The sequence below is a fragment of the Oncorhynchus mykiss genome, chromosome 2, assembly GCF_013265735.2.
Source record: "Oncorhynchus mykiss isolate Arlee chromosome 2, USDA_OmykA_1.1, whole genome shotgun sequence".
NCBI lineage: Eukaryota > Metazoa > Chordata > Actinopteri > Salmoniformes > Salmonidae > Oncorhynchus > Oncorhynchus mykiss.
In genome coordinates this window covers 77,786,204-77,808,285 of record NC_048566.1, presented here as the reverse complement: position 1 = coordinate 77,808,285, position 22,082 = coordinate 77,786,204, and the positions used below count along the sequence as shown (strand labels likewise).

At 42.9% G+C, this 22,082-nt stretch overlaps 1 long non-coding RNA gene and 1 pseudogene across 2 annotated transcripts; both read left to right on the top strand.

Annotated features, from left to right (window-relative positions):
* Positions 1–8,170: 8,170 nt before the first annotated feature.
* LOC110502034 lies at positions 8,171–10,061 on the top strand (annotated as a pseudogene).
* A 5,270-nt stretch (positions 10,062–15,331) lies between these two features.
* LOC110496772 lies at positions 15,332–19,053 on the top strand. Of its 2 annotated transcripts, XR_005037972.1 has the most exons (5): positions 15,332–16,712; positions 17,065–17,296; positions 17,574–17,736; positions 17,861–17,917; positions 18,077–19,053. It is a non-coding gene; the product is annotated as an uncharacterized LOC110496772 (long non-coding RNA). The 2 variants fall into 2 exon arrangements; XR_002469610.2 differs by having other exon boundaries at positions 17,065–17,736.
* The last annotated feature ends 3,029 nt before the right edge of the window (positions 19,054–22,082 follow it).

Below are 22,082 nucleotides of genomic sequence, written 5' to 3'. Positions count from 1 at the left end.
AGGGTTAGATAAAAGGGTTAAGGTTAAGAGAAGGGTTAGCTAACATGCTAAGTAGTTGCAAAGTAGCTCAAAAGAAGTAAGTAGATGAAAAGTTGCTAATTAGCTAAAATGCTAAAGTTGTTCATAATGAGATTCCAACTCACAACCTAACATATCACACTAAATGGAGTGTCTCAGATTTATGTACAGAATAATACAAAAAGCTCTGAGATCAGATTGTGTACACATGCACGCATAGACATACACACACAGATGCAAATACACACCTCCGGCCCATTTCCGCTGGGGGTGCTAGCCTGACTTAGGAGCTAGCAGCTAATCATTAATGAAGAAGGGAAGAATGGAGGAGAGAAATAAACCACCCAGTTATTATAGTTTTTATTAATCGCGTACAGGTATTTTTTGGAACAATGCTGTCGATTTTCAAAACAGAGTCCACAAGACACAGAACTCAGTGGCCTTTTGCAAAACATAAATACATTCATCGATACTATATTATACCGTCAAAATTGCAAATAATGGGCCTCCCGGGTGACAATTCGCTGATGACATTTGTATTTTAAGTTTTGCAAAAGGTGGTTTAAGATACAGTGCCTTGCGAAAGTATTCGGCCCCCTTGAACCTTTTGCCACATTTCAGGCTTCAAACATAAAGATATAAAACTGTATTTTTTTGTGAAGAATCAACAACAAGTGGGACACAATCATGAAGTGGAACGACATTTATTGGATATTTCAAACTTTTTTAACAAATCAAAAACTGATAAATTGGGCGTGCAAAATTATTCAGCCCCCTTAAGTTAATACTTTGTAGCGCCACCTTTTGCTGCGATTACAGCTGTAAGTCGCTTGGGGTATGCCTCTATCAGTTTTTCACATCGAGAGACTGACATTTTTTCCCATTCCTCCTTGCAAAACAGCTCGAGCTCAGTGAGGTTGGATGGAGAGCATTTGTGAACAGCAGTTTTCAGTTCTTTCCACAGATTCAAATCAAATCAAATCAAATTTTATTTGTCACATACACATGGTTAGCAGATGTTAATGCAAGTGTAGCGAAATGCTTGTGCTTCTAGTTCTGACAATGCAGTAATAACCAACAAGTAATCTAACTAACAATTCCAAAACTACTGTCTTGTACACAGTGTGAGGGGATAAAGAATATGTACATAAGGATATATGAATGAGTGATGTTACAGAGCAGCATAGGCAGATACAGTAGATGGTATCGAGTACAGTATATACATATGAGATGAGTATGTAAACAAAGTGGCATAGTTAAAGTGGCTAGTGATACATGTATTACATAAGGATACAGTCGATGATATAGAGTACAGTATACGTATGCATATGAGATGAATAATGTAGGGTAAGTAACATTATATAAGGTAGCATTGTTTAAGGTGGCTAGTGATGTATTTACATCATTTCCCATCAATTCCCATTATTAAAGTGGCTGGAGTTGAGTCAGTGTCAGTGTGTTGGCAGCAGCCACTCAATGTTAGTGGTGGCTGTTTAACAGTCTGATAGCCTTGAGATAGAAGCTGTTTTTCAGTCTCTCGGTCCCAGCTTTGATGCACCTGTACTGACCTCGCCTTCTGGATGATAACGGGGTGAACAGGCAGTGGCTCGGGTGGTTGATGTCCTTGATGATCTTTATGGCCTTCCTGTGACATCGGGTGGTGTAGGTGTCCTGGAGGGCAGGTAGTTTGCCCCCGGGGATGCGTTGTGCAGACCTCACTACCCTCTGGAGAGCCTTACGGTTGAGGGCGGAGTAGTTGCCATACCAGGCGGTGATACAGCCCGCCAGGATGCTCTTGATTGTGCATCTGTAGAAGTTTGTGAGTGCTTTTGGTGACAAGCCGAATTTCTTCAGCCTCCTGAGGTTGAAGAGGCGCTGCTGCGCCTTCTTCACAATGCTGTCTGTGTGAGTGGACCAATTCAGTTTGTCTGTGATGTGTATGCAGAGGAACTTAAAACTTGCTACCCTCTCCACTACTGTTCCATTGATGTGGATAGGGGGGTGTTCCCTCTGCAGTTTCCTGAAGTCCACAATCATCTCCTTAGTTTTGTTGACGTTGAGTGTGAGGTTATTTTCCTGACACCACACTCCGAGGGCCCTCACCTCCTCCCTGTAGGCCGTCTCGTCATTGTTGGTAATCAAGCCTACCACTGTTGTGTCGTCCGCAAACTTGATGATTGAGTTGGAGGCATGCGTGGCCACGCAGTCGTGGGTGAACAGGGAGTACAGGAGAGGGCTCAGAACGCACCCTTGTGGGGCCCCAGTGTTGAGGATCAGCGGGGAGGAGATGTTGTTGCCTACCCTCACCACCTGGGGACGCTCCGTCAGGAAGTCCAGTACCCAGTTGCACAGGGCGGGGTCGAGACCCAGGGTCTCGAGCTTGATGACGAGCTTGGAGGGTACTATGGTGTTGAATGCCGAGCTGTAGTCAATGAACAGCATTCTCACATAGGTATTCCTCTTGTCCAGATGGGTTAGGGCAGTGTGCAGTGTGGTTGAGATTGCATCGTCTGTGGACCTATTTAGGCGGTAAGCAAATTGGAGTGGGTCTAGGGTGTCAGGTAGGGTGGAGGTGATATGGTCCTTGACTAGTCTCTCAAAGCACTTCATGATGACGGAAGTGAGTGCTACGGGGCGGTAGTCGTTTAGCTCAGTTACCTTAGCTTTCTTGGGAACAGGAACAATGGTGGCCCTCTTGAAGCATGTGGGAACAGCAGACTGGTATAGGGATTGATTGAATATGTCCGTAAACACACCGGCCAGCTGGTCTGCGCATGCTCTGAGGGCGCGGCTGGGGATGCCGTCTGGGCCTGCAGCCTTGCGAGGGTTAACACGTTTAAATGTCTTACTCACCTCGGCTGCAGTGAAGGAGAGACCGCAAGTTTTCGTTGCAGGCCGTGTCAGTGGCACTGTATTGTCCTCAAAGCAGGCAAAAAAGTTATTTAGTCTGCCTGGGAGCAGGACATCCTGGTCCGTGACTGGGCTGGATTTCTTCCTGTAGTCCGTGATTGACTGTAGACTCTGCCACATGCCTCTTGTGTCTGAGCCGTTGAATTGAGATTCTACTTTGTCTCTGTACTGACGCTTAGCTTGTTTGATAGCCTTGCGGAGGGAATAGCTGCACTGTTTGTATTCGGTCATGTTACCAGACACCTTGCCCTGATTAAAAGCAGTGGTTCGCGCTTTCAGTTTCACGTGAATGCTGCCATCAATCCACGGTTTCTGGTTAGGGAATGTTTTAATCGTTGCTATGGGAACAACATCTTCAACGCACGTTCTAATGAACTCGCACACCGAATCAGCGTATTCGTCAATGTTGTTGTCTGACGCAATACGAAACATGTCCCAGTCCACGTGATGGAAGCAGTCTTGGAGTGTGGAGTCAGCTTGGTCGGACCAGCGTTGGACAGACCTCAGCGTGGGAGCCTCTTGTTTTAGTTTCTGTCTGTAGGCAGGGATCAACAAAATGGAGTCGTGGTCAGCTTTTCCGAAAGGGGGGCGGGGCAGGGCCTTATATGCGTCGCGGAAGTTAGAGTAACAATGATCCAAGGTCTTTCCACCCCTGGTTGCGCAATCGATATGCTGATAAAATTTGGGGAGTCTTGTTTTCAGATTAGCCTTGTTAAAATCCCCAGCTACAATGAATGCAGCCTCCGGATAAATGGTTTCCAGTTTGCAAAGAGTCAAATAAAGTTCATTCAGAGCCAACGATGTGTCTGCTTGGGGGGGGATATATACAGCTGTGATTATAATCGAAGAGAATTCTCTTGGTAGATAATGCGGTCTACATTTGATTGTGAGGAATTCTAAATCAGGTGAACAGAAGGATTTGAGTTCCTGTATGTTTCTTTCATCACACCATGTCACGTTAGTCATAAGGCATACGCCTCCGCCCCTCTTTTTACCAGAAATATGTTTTTTTCTGTCTGCGCGATGCGTGGAGAAACCTGTTGGCTGCACCGCTTCGGATAGCGTCTCTCCAGTAAGCCACGTTTCCGTGAAGCAAAGAACGTTACAGTCTCTGATGTCCCTCTGGAATGCTACCCTTGCTCGGATTTCATCAACCTTGTTGTCAAGAGACTGGACATTGGCAAGAAGAATGTTAGGGAATGGTGCACGGTGTGCCGTCTCCGGAGTCTGACCAGAAGACCGCCTCGTTTCCCTCTTTTTCGGAGTCGTTTTTTTGGGTCGCTGCATGGGATCCACTCCGTTGTCCTGTTTGTAAGGCAGAGCACAGGATCTGCGTCGCGAAAAGCATATTCTTGGTCGTACTGATGGTGAGTTGACGCTGATCTTATATTCAGTAGTTCTTCTCGACTGTATGTGATGAAACATAAGATGACCTGGGGTACTAATGTAAGAAATAACACGTAAAAAAAACAAAAAACTGCATAGTTTCCTAGGAACGCGAAGCGAGGCGGCCATCTCTGTCGATTCTCGATGGGATTCAGGTCAGGACTTTGACTTGGCCATTCTAACACCTGGATATGTTTATTTTTGAACCATTCCATTGTAGATTTTGCTTTATGTTTTGGATCATTGTCTTGTTGGAAGACAAATCTCCGTCCCAGTCTCAGGTCTTTTGCAGACTCCATCAGGTTTTCTTCCAGAATGGTCCTGTATTTGGCTCCATCCATCTTCCCATCAATTTTAACCATCTTCCCTGTCCCTGCTGAAGAAAAGCAGGCCCAAACCATGATGCTGCCACCACCATGTTTGACAGTGGGGATGGTGTGTTCAGGGTGATGAGCTGTGTTGCTTTTACGCCAAACATAACATCTTGCATTGTTGCCAAAAAGTTCAATTTTGGTTTCATCTGACAAAAGCACCTTCTTCCACATGTTTGGTGTGTCTCCCAGGTGGCCTGTGGCAAACTTTAAACAACACTTTTTATGGATATCTTTAAGAAATGGCTTTCTTCTTGCTACTCTTCCATAAAGGCCAGATTTGTGCAATATACGACTGATTGTTGTCCTATGGACAGAGTCTCCCACCTCAGCTGTAGATCTCTGCAGTTCATCCAGAGTGATCATGGGCCTCTTGGCTGCATCTCTGATCAGTCTTCTCCTTGTATGAGCTGAAAGTTTAGAGGGACGGCCAGGTCTTGGTAGATTTGCAGTGGTTTGATACTCCTCCCATTTCAATATTATCGCTTGCACAGTGCTCCTTGGGATGTTTAAAGCTTGGGAAATATTTTTGTATCCAAATCCGGGCTTTAAACTTCTTCACAACAGTATCTCGGACCTGCCTGGTGTGTTCCTTGTTCTTCATGATGCTCTCTGCGCTTTTAACGGACCTCTGAGACTATCACAGTGCAGGTGCATTTATACGGAGACTTGATTACACACAGGTGGATTGTATTTATCATCATTAGTCATTTAGGTCAACATTGGATCATTCAGAGATCCTCACTGAACTTCTGGAGAGAGTTTGCTGCACTGAAAGTATAGGGACTGAATAATTTTGCACGCCCAATTTATCAGTTTTTGATTTGTTAAAAAAGTTTGAAATATCCAATAAATGTCGTTCCACTTCATGATTGTGTCCCACTTGTTGTTGATTCTTCACAAAAAAATACAGTTTTATATCTTTATGTTTGAAGCCTGAAATGTGGCAAAAGGTCGCAAAGTTCAAGGGGGCCGAATACTTTCGCAAGGCACTGTATATGCAAGTCATGTACAAAGGCAAAGAAATGATCAGAAGTTCTGTGAATGTCTTTGAGCATTTGATCATTACTGTTCTGCTATAGATACGTTTCAACACGGATCCAAACATGGCTTGTATGAGAAAAATCCACTACACCATGCTCCATAAACATGGTCTGAGCCCTACAGCATACCATAATGAAATGGCTTATCTCTTCAGCTGCTCCACACCTGCTACAGCTGCGTGTTAGTGTGTGTGTGTGTGTGTGTGTGTGTGTGTGTGTGTGTCAGGAAAACAAACACTGAACATTTTTCCTTTGCTACACCGAAGAGAGAGGATTGAAAACCTGCCAAGACGAACTGTGATAGTGTCAAACAGATAAATACCATTCTTGACAGCTTTCTGCTGAGAGAGAATCATGTCTTATTCAGTACAGCAGACGTACACATTTCATAGGTTAAGAATAAGCAGTGGTGGAAAAAGTTCCCAATTGTCATTCTTGAGTAAAAGTATAGATACCTTAATAATAGAAAGTTACTCAAGTAAAAGTGAGTCAGCCAGTAAAATACTACTTGAGTAAAAGTCTAAAAGTACTAAATATACTTAAGTATCAAAAATAAATGCAATTGCTCAAATATACTTAAGTATGAAAAGTAAAATTATAAATCATTTAAAATTCCTTAAATGAAGCAAAGCAGACATAACCATTTTCTTGTTTAAAAATTGTATGGATAGCCAGGGGCACAATCCAACACTCAGACTGGGGATTCTAACCAGCGACCTTTCAGTGTCACGAATCCCGTTTCCTGAGTCTGTTTTTTGCCTATGTTCTGTCCTGGAGAGTTTTTCCGGCGTCCTGGAACGCACCCTATCTGGTTGCCGGGCAATGTAGCCAGTTGGGGTTTCTGATTACCCGCACCTGTATCCCATCAGCTATCTGCACACCTGGTCCTGATCATCATCTCTCCTCTTCATAAGCCCGGACCTGACATCCATTCCCTGCCGGATCGTTAGCCATGAACAGTATGTTGTGCCATAGTATCAGCCTCAAGTTGGATAGAAGTTGTTTTGTTGTTTGTTATGTATTGCTTGCCTTGAACTTACCTCTGTTTGTTCTGTCTTCAGTTACTCACCCGGATCATTTACCCCATTCCCGCCTGGTCGTCAGAAGATTCCGCTTCCCCATTGGATCCACCTATTTACTCCCATCAACTCATCACCGCTACCCGCTACACCACCTGGATATATCTACCCATTCACTTGTAAATAAATACTCACCTTTTTCCTACTCTCCTTGTCCTGGTCTGCTTCTGGGTTCGACTTTGAAGAATCGTGACATTCAGTTACTGGCCCAAAGCTCTTAACCGCTAGGTTACCTGCCGCCCTAATGAAGTCTAACAACAAACTAAGGTTCCAATGTGTAGTCTCAGTGCAGATTGTGGGCTGCTTTCTAAAGTACATAACATGCTGTCCATATTCAGTGAGGGTACAAAACATTAGGAACATAAGAACACCTTACCAATATTGAGTTGATTGTTGACTTCAGGAAGCAGAGGTGGGAAAATGCCCCAATCCACATCAACAGGACTGCAGTAGAGAGAGTCAGCGGTTTTAAGTTCCTCGGTGGACACAGAGGACTTGACATGGACCAATAACACCACCACTCTTGTCAAGAGGATGCAATAGAGTCTCTACATCCGATGGCGGATGAAGAAATTCAGCATGTCCCCCCTGGGTCCGTCCAAATACTGCCACTACGCCATCGAAGCGTGACTGGTTGCATTACGGCCTGGTTGTGGAATTGCTCTGTCCATGAACGCAAGGTCCTCCGGCAGGTATGTGAAGACACACCCCAGCCCCGAGCCGTTCACTCTCTCACCATCAGGTAGACAGTATCTGAGTATGAGGTCTGATACCAACAGGCTCAGAGATAATTTATATCTACAAGCCATCAAACTGCTGAACACTTGAACTGGACTGACCACCTTCTCTGATTCTCCGCTACTTAGCACACATTCACTCACTCACACACCCACACAGACATACACACACACACACAAATACATTCATGCTACACACACTACAAACTGCTGCTAGCAGACTCTTATAATGATTGCTAAATATTGCACAATTTAAACACTTGCCCCCCAATCCCCCCTTCCCCAAAACACATGTAAATATTGTAAATTGTGTATCTATAAATTGTGCCTTCCTTAAAATGTTTATTCTATTCTACCGAGCCATTTACTTTGTTCGTATTCTTAGCCTTTTTTATTTCTAATTGTTGTTGCATTGTTGAGAAGGAACCTGCAAGTAAGCATTTCATGTGTATCCCGTACATACGACTCATAAAAATTGAAATGTTTCAGTATCAATAAACCGTTTTTCTCTGGTTGTGATGGACCACATGTGCCTTCTGCTAGCCAGACACGGTCTTATATCTCAGTTCACACAGAACCAGGCAGAAAGCCAAGTTTCAAGTTCAGTGGAAGCCACTCCTACTGCTCAGAACAAACAGGGAAACTAAACGTATTTCTGAGACTCTGCTGCTTAGTCTGTTAGTCTGTGTATCACCATGGCAGAAACAATTTTAGAAGATAAGGATTTGATTACCTGTTCAATCTGTCTGGACCTACTGAAGGATCCAGTGACTACTGCCTGTGGACACAGTTACTGTATGGGCTGTATTAAGGACTGCTGGGATCAGGATGATCTGAAAGGTAACTACAGCTGTCCCTTGTGCATGGAAAGATTCACCCCAAGACTTGTTCTGAGGAAAAATCCTCTACTGAATTAGTGGAGAAACTGAAGACAGGACTCCAACCTGCTCCTCCTAATCTCTGATAAGATGGACCTTTAGGTGTGGGGTGACATCTGCACTGGGAGAAAACTCATAGCTGTCAAGTCCTGCCTGCTGTGTCCAGCCTCTTACTGTGAGTCTCACCTGAAACTTCATAATGACCTCAACCCGGGAAAAAAACATGAAGCTACTGGACAACTACAGAAGATCTGCTCTCATCACAATAAACTGCTGGAGGTTTACTGCTGTACCGATCGGCAGTGTATCTGTCTGCTGTGTGTGATGGATGAACATAAAGGCCATGATACGGTCTCAGTTGTAGCTGAAAGGACTGAGAAACGGGTAAGGATTGGAACAGTTAAATATCATACATCTACATATAAACATTTGTTCATCTATTTTACTCTAGCATCGAGACCAGTGACTGAGAATAGTGTAATACGAAGAGTAGAGAGACTCACACGTAAATGTTTTGTTTACGCAACCTGTTGCTAACTTTTTGCTACCTCATGTTCCATCTGGTTAATATTACATTTACATTATTATTATTAGGTTTACATATAAAACAGAGAATGATAGGTTCAATTTGAAAAGAGGTCATCCAATCAGTGTAAAGCCCAACCCATTTGAGCTGAGAATGGAGTGTTTTCTGTCTGTTCAGTAATATCACCAATTGTACAAAAAAAGCCAGATTTCTCACATAAAGAAGAAACTCCAATGGCAAGGCAATGGGAGGAGATGGAGCAAGATGAAACAGTGACAACATTCAGATACTACCTTGTCAGATGCACAGCAGCCTGTCTGATAGCAATTGAATCATCCTATGGGTATGATACATTTCTTTGCAGAAGCAGTTGGAGGAGAATCAGCAGAAATCTGAGCTGAAAACCCAGGATAGAGAGAAGGAAATGCAGAAGCTGAGACAGGCTGTGGTCTCTCTGAAGGTGAATGTTAGGTCCATATATAGTGAAATTACAGTCAGGCTGTCTGAGGTCCTGGCGAGAGCTGAGTGAATAGGGTGGTTGAAATCGACCCCATCCTCTCTGGGTCGTAAAAATGCTCTGCACAGGCGTAATTGGAAGACAGTGAGAGGACCTTTACTGAGCTGATTCGCTCCATTAATGGAAGGCGCTCCGAGATGAAGGAGCTGATCAGAACCCAGAAGAAGGCTGATGTGAGACAGGCTAAAATGTGACTGAAGCAACTGGAGCCGGAGGTGGCTGAGCTAAGGAAGAGAGATGCTGAGCTGGAGCAGCTTTCACACACAGATCACATCTATTTCCTTCAGGTGACTTCTCTATCCTAGATGTCCCTCACAAATGACTTTCCAGTGACTATCTCTAGACTTCTTTCTCAGTGAAATGTACTTCAAAACACAACCTTTGTCTTTGTCAATATCGTAGAGTTTCCAGTCCCTCTGTGTCCCTCCTATATCTGAGGCTATACCCACAATCATTAAGTTCCCGAGTGGTTCAGCGATCTAAGGCACTGCATCCCAGTGCAAAAGGCATCACTACAGTCCCTGGTTCAAATCCAGGCTTCATCACAACTGGCCGTGATTGCGAGTCCCATAGGGCGGCGCACAATTGGCCCAGTGTCGTCCAGGTTGACCTGGGTAGGCTGTCATTGTAAATAAAAATGTGTTCTTCACTGACTTGCCTAGTTAAATAAAGGTTCAGTTAAAAAATGTATTGTCTCATTTTAGCATGCAAGGAAATTTGACTCTGAACTGAAAGAGTGACTGCAAGCCATCTGCAAGGAAGAAATGGACAGGATGTCTGTGGGAAAGCGCTAAAGTCTTATTTTTGTAAATTAGTTTTTGCTAGATATTAAATAATTTGTGCTATTTGATGGCTAAATTACCATCACCCAGTGATGTTGCCCTCCTAAAAGTTGTTGTAGCCAACTGATGATGGGTGTCTGTGGCTAAAGTTCCAACTGTTCGCCCTTCTGAGCAAAAGACCAGAGAGAATGTGAGTAAAGTGCAAACACGCATGCACACACATACTTCATGTTCACTGACTGTAAAAAAAAAAATGTTTAAATAAAAGCTAGCTGGAACCGTTCTGAGTGGTCAGCTTCTGAACCACCCGCTAAATGCTGAATGCTAAGGATCCACAGAGGGTTCAATAGGAACCAGGCAGTTGTATGAATTTTTTGTCACGACTAACCAACGCATTCCATACGATCAGTGACAAATCTGTATTATAAACATGCATATGAAAAAGTAAATAATAGCAGAGAAATATAAACCCAGATAAATCCAGGCTACACATGCTAATGGCAAAATGTATAACGTTACAACTGTGGATATATAAAGGCTATAGGCCTATAGAGGCCAGTAAAGGCAAATGTGTAGGTCTGCCTGCTGATAATATCTGGAAGAAAACATAATGGATGGACCACATTCAGAAGCTAACCCAATGCAGAAACCCATTAAATAATAGAGCTGCGAGCAGCAATGAACAGGTTTCACACAAAGACAAAAAGGACTCAAGATCAGTTGGTTAACAAAGAAAGCACTCTATCATGTAGGAACTACCTTCCTTTATGTGCAATCATGAGTCTAAATACAACATCTGGAGGGAATCTGACGTATGTTTCCTGACGGGAAGATGATTTTGAGCATTAGTGTTACATGTGCAAAGAATAAGTTGTTAATAGTTGCCTTGTTTTTTGAGAAATCAATACCAAATTCAGTGTAGTTCATTTTAGGGACATCCATGATAGCGATGACAAGTTGATAGGCCACTGTGTATTTACATTGGCTTAAATTGACACGTAAAATCTGATTTCCTGATTTATCGATGACTCAGCCATCTCTTAACCAATCCCTTGACTTTTCTCAAACTAAGTTAAAAGTGTTATGGTATGATATAATAATGGCTCTGGAGGAGATGGTTGCCGTTTTATGGTCCCCTAACCAATTTCTATTGTTGAGTGGATAATCTGCCTTTACCATCGGTCCTATTAGCCAATAATAAAAGGGATAATATGAATAGACGAGCTACGAGCACGTATATCCTACCAACGGGACATTAAAAACTATAATAGCTTATGTTTCACAGAGTCGTGGCTGAACGACGACATGAATAACATACAGCTAGATGGGTTTTTACCTTTTTCGGTAGGATGGAACAGCGGCCTCTGGTAAGACAAGGGGTGGCGGTCTATGTATATTTGTAAAAACAGCTGGTACACGAAATCTAAGGAAGTTTGGAAGTATTGCTCGCCTGAGCTAGAGTATCTCGTGATAAGCTGTTGACCACACTATTTACCAAGAGAGTTTTCATCTATATTCTTTGTAGCTGTCTATTTATCACCACAAACCGAGGCTGGCACTAAGACAGCACTCAATGAGCTGTATACAGCCATAAGTAAACAGGAAAACGCTCATCCAGAGGTGGCGCTCCTAGTGGTCGGAGACTTTAATGCAGTGAAACTTAAATCCATTTTACCTCATTTCTGCCAGCATGTTAAATGTGCAATCAGAGGGAAGAAAACTCTAGACCACCTTTACTCCACACACAGAGACACGTACAAAGATCTCCCTCCATTTGGCAAATCTGACCATAATTCTATCCTCCTGATTCCTGCTTACAAGCAAAAACTAGATGAAGCAGATACTAAGTTACAGGACTGTTTTATTAACACAGACTGGAATCAAATCAAATAAAATTGCATTTGTCACATGAGCCGAATATAACAGTGAAATGCTTACTTACAAGCCCTTAACCAACAATGCAGTTATGAAAAAAAACTAGCAAAAATAAGAAATAAAAGTAACACATAATTAAAGAGCAGCAGTAAAATAACAATAGCGAGGTTATATACAGGGGGTACCGGTACAGAGTCAATGTGCGGGCCATCGGTTAGTTGAGGTAATTGAGGTAATATCTACATGTAGGTATAGTTATTAAAGTGACTATGCAAAGATAATAACAGAGAGTATCAGTGGCGTAAAATAGGGGGGGGGGGGGGGACGACAATGCAAATAGTCTGGGTAGCCATTCGATTAGCTGATCAGGAGTCTTATGGCTTGGGGATAGAAGATGTTTAGAAGCTTCTTGGACCTAGACTTGGCGCTCCGGTACCACTCGCTGTGAGGTAGCAAAGAGAATAGTCTATGACTAGGTTGGCTGGAGTCTTTGACAATTTTTAGTGCCTTCCTCTGACACCGCCTGGTATAGAGGTCCTGGATGGCAGGGAGCTTGGCCCCAGTGATGTACTGGGCAGTACGCACTACCCTCTGTAGTGCCTTGCAGTCGGAGCCCAACCAGTTGTCATACCAGGCAGTGATGCAACCAGTCAGGATGCTCTTGATGGTGCAGCTGTAAAAGGCTTCTTAACAGCTTATACTCCCAAGCCATAAGACTCCTGAACAGCTAATCAAATGGCCACCCAGACTATTTGCATTGCACCACCTATTTTACGCTGCTGCTATCCTCTGTTTATTATCTATGCGTAGTCACTTTAACTCTACCTACATGTAGATATTACCTATATTACCTCGATTAACCGGTGCTCATGCATATTGACTCTGGACAGGTAACCCCCTTGTTATTTTACTGCTGCTCTTTAATTACTTGTTACATTTTAAAAAAAAATTTTTTTACTTATCTATTCTTTACTTAACACTTATTTTTTCTTAAAACTGCATAGTTCAGGGCCTCCCGGGTGCGACCGGGTTAGGGAGGGTTTGGCCGGTAGGGATATCCTTGTCTCATCGCGCACTAGCGACTCCTGTTGCGGGCCGGGCACAGTGCGCGCTAACCAGGTCGCCAGGTGCACAGTGTTTACTCCGACACATTGGTGCGGCTGGCTTGTAAGGTTAAAAAAATGTCCATGATGGTGGAAAATCTAGCCTGACAGACCTTATGGATCCTTGATGCACATTTGTTCAGCATTAGGAAAGACACCTACAGTACATACATAGTTTCAAGTCTCTATGTCAAATTAGGCAGCAGATATGAGTGTTTATGTGGGACTGCTTATAAAAAGAATACAGAATGCAAACCATGGCTGTGAACCCCTAATTATACTAAGTCAAACAAAACATCTTAGATAAAAAAAATTGCGCAAAAATTGGTTGAATCAATGTTGTTTACATGTCCTTTCAACAAAATAAACCAATGTGGAAAATGTATTGGATCTGCAAAAAGTCATCAACATAAGGGAGTTTAGTATTTTTTTCACCTAACTTTTAACCTAAATCCAATGACATAGTGAAATGTTTTGTTGAGTTTATATTTGGTCAACTATTATCTCTACTTGCACATCATCATCTGCACATCTATCATTAATTTGCTAAATTATAATTACTTGCTACTATGGCCTATTTATTGCCTTACCTCCTCACGCCATTTGCACACACTGTATATAGACTTTCTTTTTTTCTATTGTGTTATTGACTGTGCGCTTGTTTATTCCATGTGTAGTTTTGTAGTTTTGATTTACATTTGGTTGAGTTGTCAACTAATGCGAATTCAAGAGATTAGTGATGCTAGTCGGGCAGGCGGGTGCGGGCAACGAACGGTGGGAAAGCATGCATTTCGTTTTACTAGTATTTAAGAGCAGTTGGAGGCCACGGAAGGAGTGTTGTATGGCATTGAAGCTCGTTTGGAGGTTTGTTAACACCGTGTCCAAAGAAGGGCCAGATGTATACAGAATGGTGTCGTCTGCATAGAGGTGGATCAGGGAATCACCCTGATCCAAGAGCGACATTGTTGATATATACAGAGGAAAGAGTCGGCCCGAGAATTGAACCCTGTGGTACCCCCATAGAGACTGCCAGAGGTCCGGACAACTGGCCCTCCGATTTGACACATTGAACTCTGTCTGATAAGTAGTTGGTGAACCATGCGAGGCAGTCATTTGAGAAATCAAGGCTGTTGAGTCTGCCGATAAGAATACGGTGATTGACAGTCGAAAGCCTTGGCCAGGTGAAGACGGCTGCACAGTACTGTCTTTTATCGATGGCGGTTATGATATCGTTTAGGACCTTGAGCGTGGCTGAGGTGCACCCGTGACCAGCCGTAAAACCGGATTGCACAGCGGAGAAGGTATGGTGGGATTCGAAATGGTCAGTGACAGTTTGGGTCTAGAGTGTCACCCCCTTTGGGGATCTCGGACGATACGAAAGAGGGGTTGAGCAGACTGGTAATATGGGTTGCAACAATGGTGGCGGATAATTTTAGAAAGAAAGGGTCCAGATTGTCTAGCCCAGCTGATTTGTACGGGTCCAGGTTTTGCAGCTCTTTCAGAACCTCCACTATCTGGATTTGGGTGAAGGAGAAGCTGGGGAGGCTTGGGCAAGTAGCTGCGGGGGGTGCGGAGCTGTTGGCCGGGGATGGGGTAGCCAGGAAGAAAGCATGGCCAGCTGTAGAAAAATGCTTATTGAAATTCTCGATTATCATAGATTTATCACTGGTGACAGTGTTACCTAGCCTCAGTGCAGTGGGCAGCTGGGAGAAGGTGCTCTTGTTCTCCATGAACTTTACAGTGTCCCAGAACTCTTTTGAGTTAGAGCTACAGGATGCAAATTTCTGTTTGAAAAAGCTAGCCTTTTCTTTCTTGACTGACTGCGTGTATTAGTTCCTGACTTCCCTGAACAGTTGCATATCGTGGGGATAATTCTATTGTATTGCAGTCCGCCACAGGATGTTTTTGTGCTGGTCGAGGGCAGTCAGGTCTGGAGTGAAGCAAGGGCTACATCTGCTCTTAGTTTTACATTTTTTAGTAGGATATTTAGTAGGATATTATGTATGAAGTATCCTACTATGAGTCTAACAAAAATGAGACAGTGATTTGTTGTGAGATTTCGGCATCTCTATTCTCAGTCCAGCGACAGACCACTTGCACCCTCTTCTGGGCAGACCTGGTACCTATCATCACGGACAGAACCAGGAAGCAACAGGAAAAGAAGGAAACGTATATGATGGTCTTTGTTACTTCTACTACACACACTGTCCGTTAGTGTAGTGATTTAAAAAAAAATCCTTATTAAAACTGGAAACTTGTTAGAAACAGGTTTTAATCGGTGGTGCACTAAATAACTATACGTTTTAGGTAGGTCTTTTTAAAATATCGGGTTCAGTTCAGCTGTTGGGTGGGTATAATTTGTTGAACGTTTCAACAGGAATCTGTTCCAAAAACTTCGTAAATAGCAAGGTTGCCTACAAATAACGCATACAAAGTTGCGGCAGTATTGCTGCAGAATATGATACCTATTAGGTAGTATACTAATTCATTACGTTTTTCACTCGCCATGATTATTCCGAAAAAATGTCTGTCCTCACTCTGGTAGCCTATTGACAAACATTAAGAATACGTTACGTGGTGAGTTTGCCTATATGGCAGCTATTTCGCTAACGTTAGGTGAATTGATAATGTTACTTTGTAGGCATTTGTTGGCAACCGTGTACTTTACGAAGTTTTTGGAACAGATTCCTGTTTTAACGTTCCACAAATGATACCCACCCGTATTCAGGGCTGATGGGATCAGGATGACCCGATGGCTGTCTACAGCTATCCCATGTGTAAGGAAAGCTTCATTCCCAGGCCTGTTCTGAAGAAAAACACTCTTCTGGCTGAATTGGTGGAAAACTAAAGAAAACAGGACCCTGAGCTGCTCCTCCAGCTCGCTGTTAAACTGGACCTGGAAATGTAGAGTGTGACGTCTGCACTGGGAGAACTCAAAGCAGTCAAGTCCTGTCTGGTGTGTCTGGCCTCTTACTGTGAGACTCATCTCAAACTCACAATAAATCACCTGCCTTTAAGAAGCACAAACTGGTCAAAGCATTGACACAACTACAGGAGAAAATATAATCTCATCATGACAAACTGCTAGAGATGTACTGCTGTACCTGTGTACGATGGATGAACATAAAGGCCATGATGCTGGTTCAGCTGCACCAGAAAGGATAGAGAAACTGGATAGGAACCCCACTGTAAGATCTCACACAGGCTATTTACAAAAATGTGTCTATCTTCTAGCTGTATACATCATCTAAACAGATAGCATGCCACCCCACACTATTTAATTTCAGCCTAAACTATATGTATACATGGTCTCTCATTAAGTTCACATAGGGCTGTTTGATGTATTAGACAGTACATTTGTTTCAATGTGGTATGATGTATTTCTCTGCACAAACACATTGGGAAGAATCATCAGAAATTCAACCAGATAATCCAGGAAAGAGAGGAGGAGATACAGGAGCTGAGACAGGCTGTGGAATATCTAAAGGTGAGTGTTATACCATAAGTACAGTACCAGTCAAAAGGTTGGACACACCTACTGTCATCAAGGCAATGGGTGGCTACTTTGAATAATCTCAAATATAAAATATATTTTGATTTGTTTAACACTTTTTTTGGTTACTACATGATTCCATATGTGTTATTTCATAGTTTTGATGTCTTCACTATTATTCTACAATGTAGAAAAAAGTACAAATAAGGAAAAACCCTTGAATGAGTAGGTGTTTCCAAACTTTTGACTGGTACTGTATATATTACAGGCTGTCTAGGATCCTGGTGAGAGCTGAGTGAATGGGCTGTTCAAATGGACCCCCCCTGCTCTCTGTGTGTCCTAACAGGACTCTGCACAGGCAGCAGTGGAGGACAGTGAGAGGATCTTTACTGAGCTGATCCACTCTATTAAAACAAGGCACTCAGGTGAAGGAGCCGAACAGAGCCCAGGAGAAGGCTGAAGTGAGTTGGGCTGAAGGACTCCTGGAGCAACTGGAGCAGGAGGTGGCTGAGCTGAGGAGGAAAGATGCTGATATAAAGCAGCTCTCTCACACAGAGGTCCACATCCATTTCCTCCAGGTGACAACCTAGGTTACATCACTGGTTCTTTACAGGCCTGAGCAGTCTCACATGATCCCTGAATACCAAATCATCCCATACATAGGCGCGTGTGTAGATCAGAGAGGATTGGATAGGTAAGGCAATATGGTGTTTGCTCCATCTTGTCCTCTGAAAGACCATGTGGAATTGTTGTCATTTTATGGGACACCTGTCTAATTTTCCCTGATCTCAAAAAGTTTTAGATTGTAAATGCCTTTGCTTCTCAGTCTTTTTCTTTCATTTATTTATCTCTCAGTAGTTTCCAGTCTCTCTGTGTCCTTCCTGGATCTGAAGCCTTACCCAGCATCTCTGTCAACTCACACAAATCTTATGATTTATGATGAAGAAATGTGTCTCTGACCTGAAAAAGCCACTACTAAACTTGATGAAAAAGAACATGGTGAAGATATCTGGAGCAGGTAATGATGAACACATATTGACAGAAATATATCTGGGAAATTGAATATTTTTACAAGAATATACACCATGTTACCAAGTGATAATTGTGGACAATGACCATTAATAATAATTTTTCTTCATTAGTGAAAAAGGTTTACATTGTTCCACTTACTGATCCCAATACCAGAGAGTTCTTGAAATGTAAGCAATTTTTTTCTAATTCTACTACGAAATATACATACAGTACAGTGTATATACCCCAGAAGTATGCATACTCATGACCATTTACTAGCAATCACAGAAACACAAACCCACACACCTAACGGCATTTCATAAAACATTTTTATATGTTTTTCTCAGACTCCCGCTGGCTCACTTTGGATCCAGACCCAGCCAATGAGTACCTCTGGCTGTCTGAGGGGAACAGAAAGGGGATATGTAGAAGAGTCTCAGTCCTATCCTTACCATCCAGACAGATTTATCAACATTGACTGGTGTTGTGTAGAAAGGGTATGTCTGGAGCCTGCTACTGGGAAGTAGAGTGGAGCAGGGAGAGAGTTGAAGTAGCTGTCTCATACAAAAGCATCAGCAGGGATAGAGAGGAATATGAGAGTTATTTTCGATGGAATGATCAGTTCTGGTGTTTGAACTGCAACCCACCCATTCACACTTTCTGGCACAATCAAAACATGACGGATATCCCTGTCCCCTGCCCCTCCAGAGTAGGAGTGTACATGGACCACAGGGCAGGAACTCTGTCCTTTTAGTGTCTCTGACACAATGACCCTCCTCCACAGAGTTCTGACCACACTCACACAGCGTTTGGGTTTTATTATGATGACTCATCTGTGAGGATACTGACACCTATTCAATGATAAGCATATACAGTTTAGTTATTCACACACAAAACAACTAGTGAAAGACATACAGTGCAGGTGACGTTGGAAACCAGAGGATTTATATGAAAACCACAACAGCAGCAAAAATATGTATATGAAAACCACAAAATGATATGTTACAAAACAGATTGTTCAATCAACAAATATGTATAAGCAAATTAAGTATAAACAAAGTGTAAACAAATGAGTCATATGTGCACTTCAATGGTGGAGGGAATGATGGTGAAGTCTGAGAGGGTAGTAGTCAATTATACATACTTGATTATTAAGTTGCTTGGCTGTTTCACTATAACTGAAATCTGTGTTTTCGGGACGTTAGAAAATATTTGTAATAAAACTAATACTGTATATTGATTATGTGCCTTCGTGAAGATAACTGCTTGATTGTATTGTATCATGTTTGTGTTAAATGATGTAGAATAAACTTGAAATGGAGGTAGTTTGGTTCATATTCAGTGTCATATTTTTAATTTCTATGTAGAATTGTTGTTAGTTTATTAATATCACAATACAAGATCCTCAATAATCCAAAGACAAAGTCTGCACATTAACACTGTGCTTGTTTAACTGATGACCAACATATCCATATTTAATGACCTACCATGCAAATAAATAGCTAAGTATTAGAGAAACATTGTAAAATGTGAAGAAAAAAATTAAGTCCAATTAAAGTGAGCCAATGATTTGTGAGCTTGTATTGTAGTTCCATTCAAAAACCTGTAACCTGAGGAGAGGCACATGTAGACCACATGCCTCACCTCCAGCAGTAGTGGCTGTGGTGGATATGCACTTGTTTTGGTCACTAGTAACATTTTCATCATTGGGCAAGTGTGTTTTGCATTACCCGGTGCCCCAGGTGGGTGGAGATTTCGGTTAAGGACCAATGGATTGGTCTAAAATGTACAAACGCCGCCTACCCGGGGCACCGTGCAATGCAAAACGAATTTGCCCAATGTTCTATACATGATAACACCCACATACAGGAAAAATTCTGAACATTTGTTTTCAAGATGTGAATATCACAGCACTGAGAATGCACAGTGACAGCCCATGTATGCCCTCTACTGGGCCGTCCTGGTATTTGATTTGAGTTCACGCCATAGAATAATAAACTCAGCAAAAAAAGAAACGTCCTCTCACTGTCAACTGTGTTAATTTTCAGCAAACTTAACGTGTAAATATTTGTATGAACATAAGATTCAACAACTGAGACATAAACTGAACAAGTTCCACAGACATGTGACTAACAGAAATTGAATAATGTGTCCATGAACAAAGGGGGGGGTCAAAATCAGAAGTAACAGTCAGTATCTGGTGTGGCCACCAGCTGCAGTAAGTACTGCAGTGCATCTCCTCCTCATGGACTGCACCAGATTTGCCCGTTCCTTGCTGCGAGATGTTACCCCACTCTTCCACCAAGGCACCTGCAAATTCCGGGACATTTCTGGGGGGAATGGCCCTAGCCCTCACCCTCCGATCCAATAGGTCCCAGATGTGCTCAATGGGATTGAGATCCGGGCTCTTCGCTGGCCAAATCACGCACAGAACGAGCAGTATAGCTGGTGGCATTGTCATGCTGGAGGGTCATGTCAGGATGAGCCTACAGGAAGGGTACCACATGAGGGAGGAGGATGCCTTCCCTGTAAAGCACAACATTGATTGCCTGCAATGACAACAAGCTCAGTCCAATGATGCTGTGACAAACCGCCACAAATCATGACAGAACCTCAACCTCCAAATCGATCCCGCTCAAGAGTACAGGCCTCGGTGTAACTCTCATTACTTCGACGATAAATGCGAATCCGACCATCACCCCTAGTGAGACAAAACCGTGACTCATCACTGAAGGGCACTTTTTGCCAGTCCTGTCTGGTCCAGCGACGGTGGGTTTGTGCCCATAGGCTGCGTTGTTGCTGGTTATGTCTGGTGAGAACAGGCCTACAAGCCCTCAGTCCAGCCTCTCTCAGCCTCCGTCCTGTCTCCCTGTAGCGCTATCTTAGGCGTCTCACAGTACGGACATTGCAATTTATTGCCCTGGCCACATCTGCAGTCGTCATGCCTCCTTGCAGCATGCCTAAGGCACGTTCACGCAGATGAGTAGGGACCCTGGGCAACTTTCTTTTGGTGTTTTTCAGAGTCAGTAGAAAGGCCTCTTTAGCATCCTAAATTTTCATAACTGTGACCTTATTTGCCTACCGTCTGTAAGCTGTTAGTGTCTTAATTACCGTTCCACAGGTGCATGTTCATTAATTGTTTATGGTTCATTGAACAAGCATGGGAAACTGTGTTTAAAGCCTTTACAATGAAGATCTGTGAAGTTATTTGGATTTTTACAAATTATCTTTGTAAGACAGGGTCCTGAAAAAGGGATGTTTTTTTGTTGTTGCTGAGGTAGGTATACTAGTGGGGTATTCCAGGAAGCAGGATTATTAAATTACCCAGCTAACGTTGATAAAACAGCCACATATGACTTGATTTTCTGGTTGATTAAGAAAGCTACATTTGTATATGGGTTGTTGAGTCAATTACAAGTCTATATTTCTCAAAAAGAGGAACTTATTTCAAGCAATTTTGTTAGCTGGCTAACTCATTTATCCAACATTCTAGAACAGTGGAATATAAACAAAACATATCCGATACGGCTGCTCAGTGATAGAGCTGTAAAGTTTGGTCAGAGTTGTCTCCAACACACCAACCTTCCTCCAAATTAACACTGATTAAAGGAAATCAGATTCAGACAATAATCTCTACCCTCCTAATATAGACTGTACATTCTTCAGTATCCAAGATGGCGTAGCAGTCGGACGTGTGTTTTGTCTTGTCCCGTCCTGTCTGGTGTAAATATAGTTTTCCTCGTTTTTTTCTGTATATATTTCGTACATATTTTAATTTCACTTTCCAACTACGGGCTGAATATACTCTCCTGCAACCCGCATCACCCAATGTGGTACGGATCTGCTATTTCTATACTTTAGAACCGGAACCCCCATCAGAAGGTAGCCAGCTAACTAGCTACTAGCTAGTACTCAGTTAGCCACTGCTAGCCGTCTTCAAAGTTAACTAGGACACCAGCGCGACATCAACCCAGAGCATATCGGACTGCTTTTTCTCTACCACATCTCCGGATTCCTACCGCAAGCTCTGAACCTTTACACCGGATCATCGCAACTAGCTAGCTGCAATCCGAGTGGCTACTCCTGGCTAACGTCTCTGTTCCAAAGCAAGCACCAGTTAACCTTGAGCTAGCCTCGAGCTAGGCCCATCTCCCGACTAGCCGAAGAGGTCCAACAGCTAATTGTTGGGATACAATACCTCTTTTGCCAATTGGCCTGATCCCTTTACTGCCGACACGGAGCCCCGCCGATCCATCACGACGGGTCTGCCGACATAATCGTCCGAGGTGGTTTCAACAGGCTTTTCCGTTGCGACATCGCCAAAGATCCATCTGCTGGCCAAGGCCCGCTAGC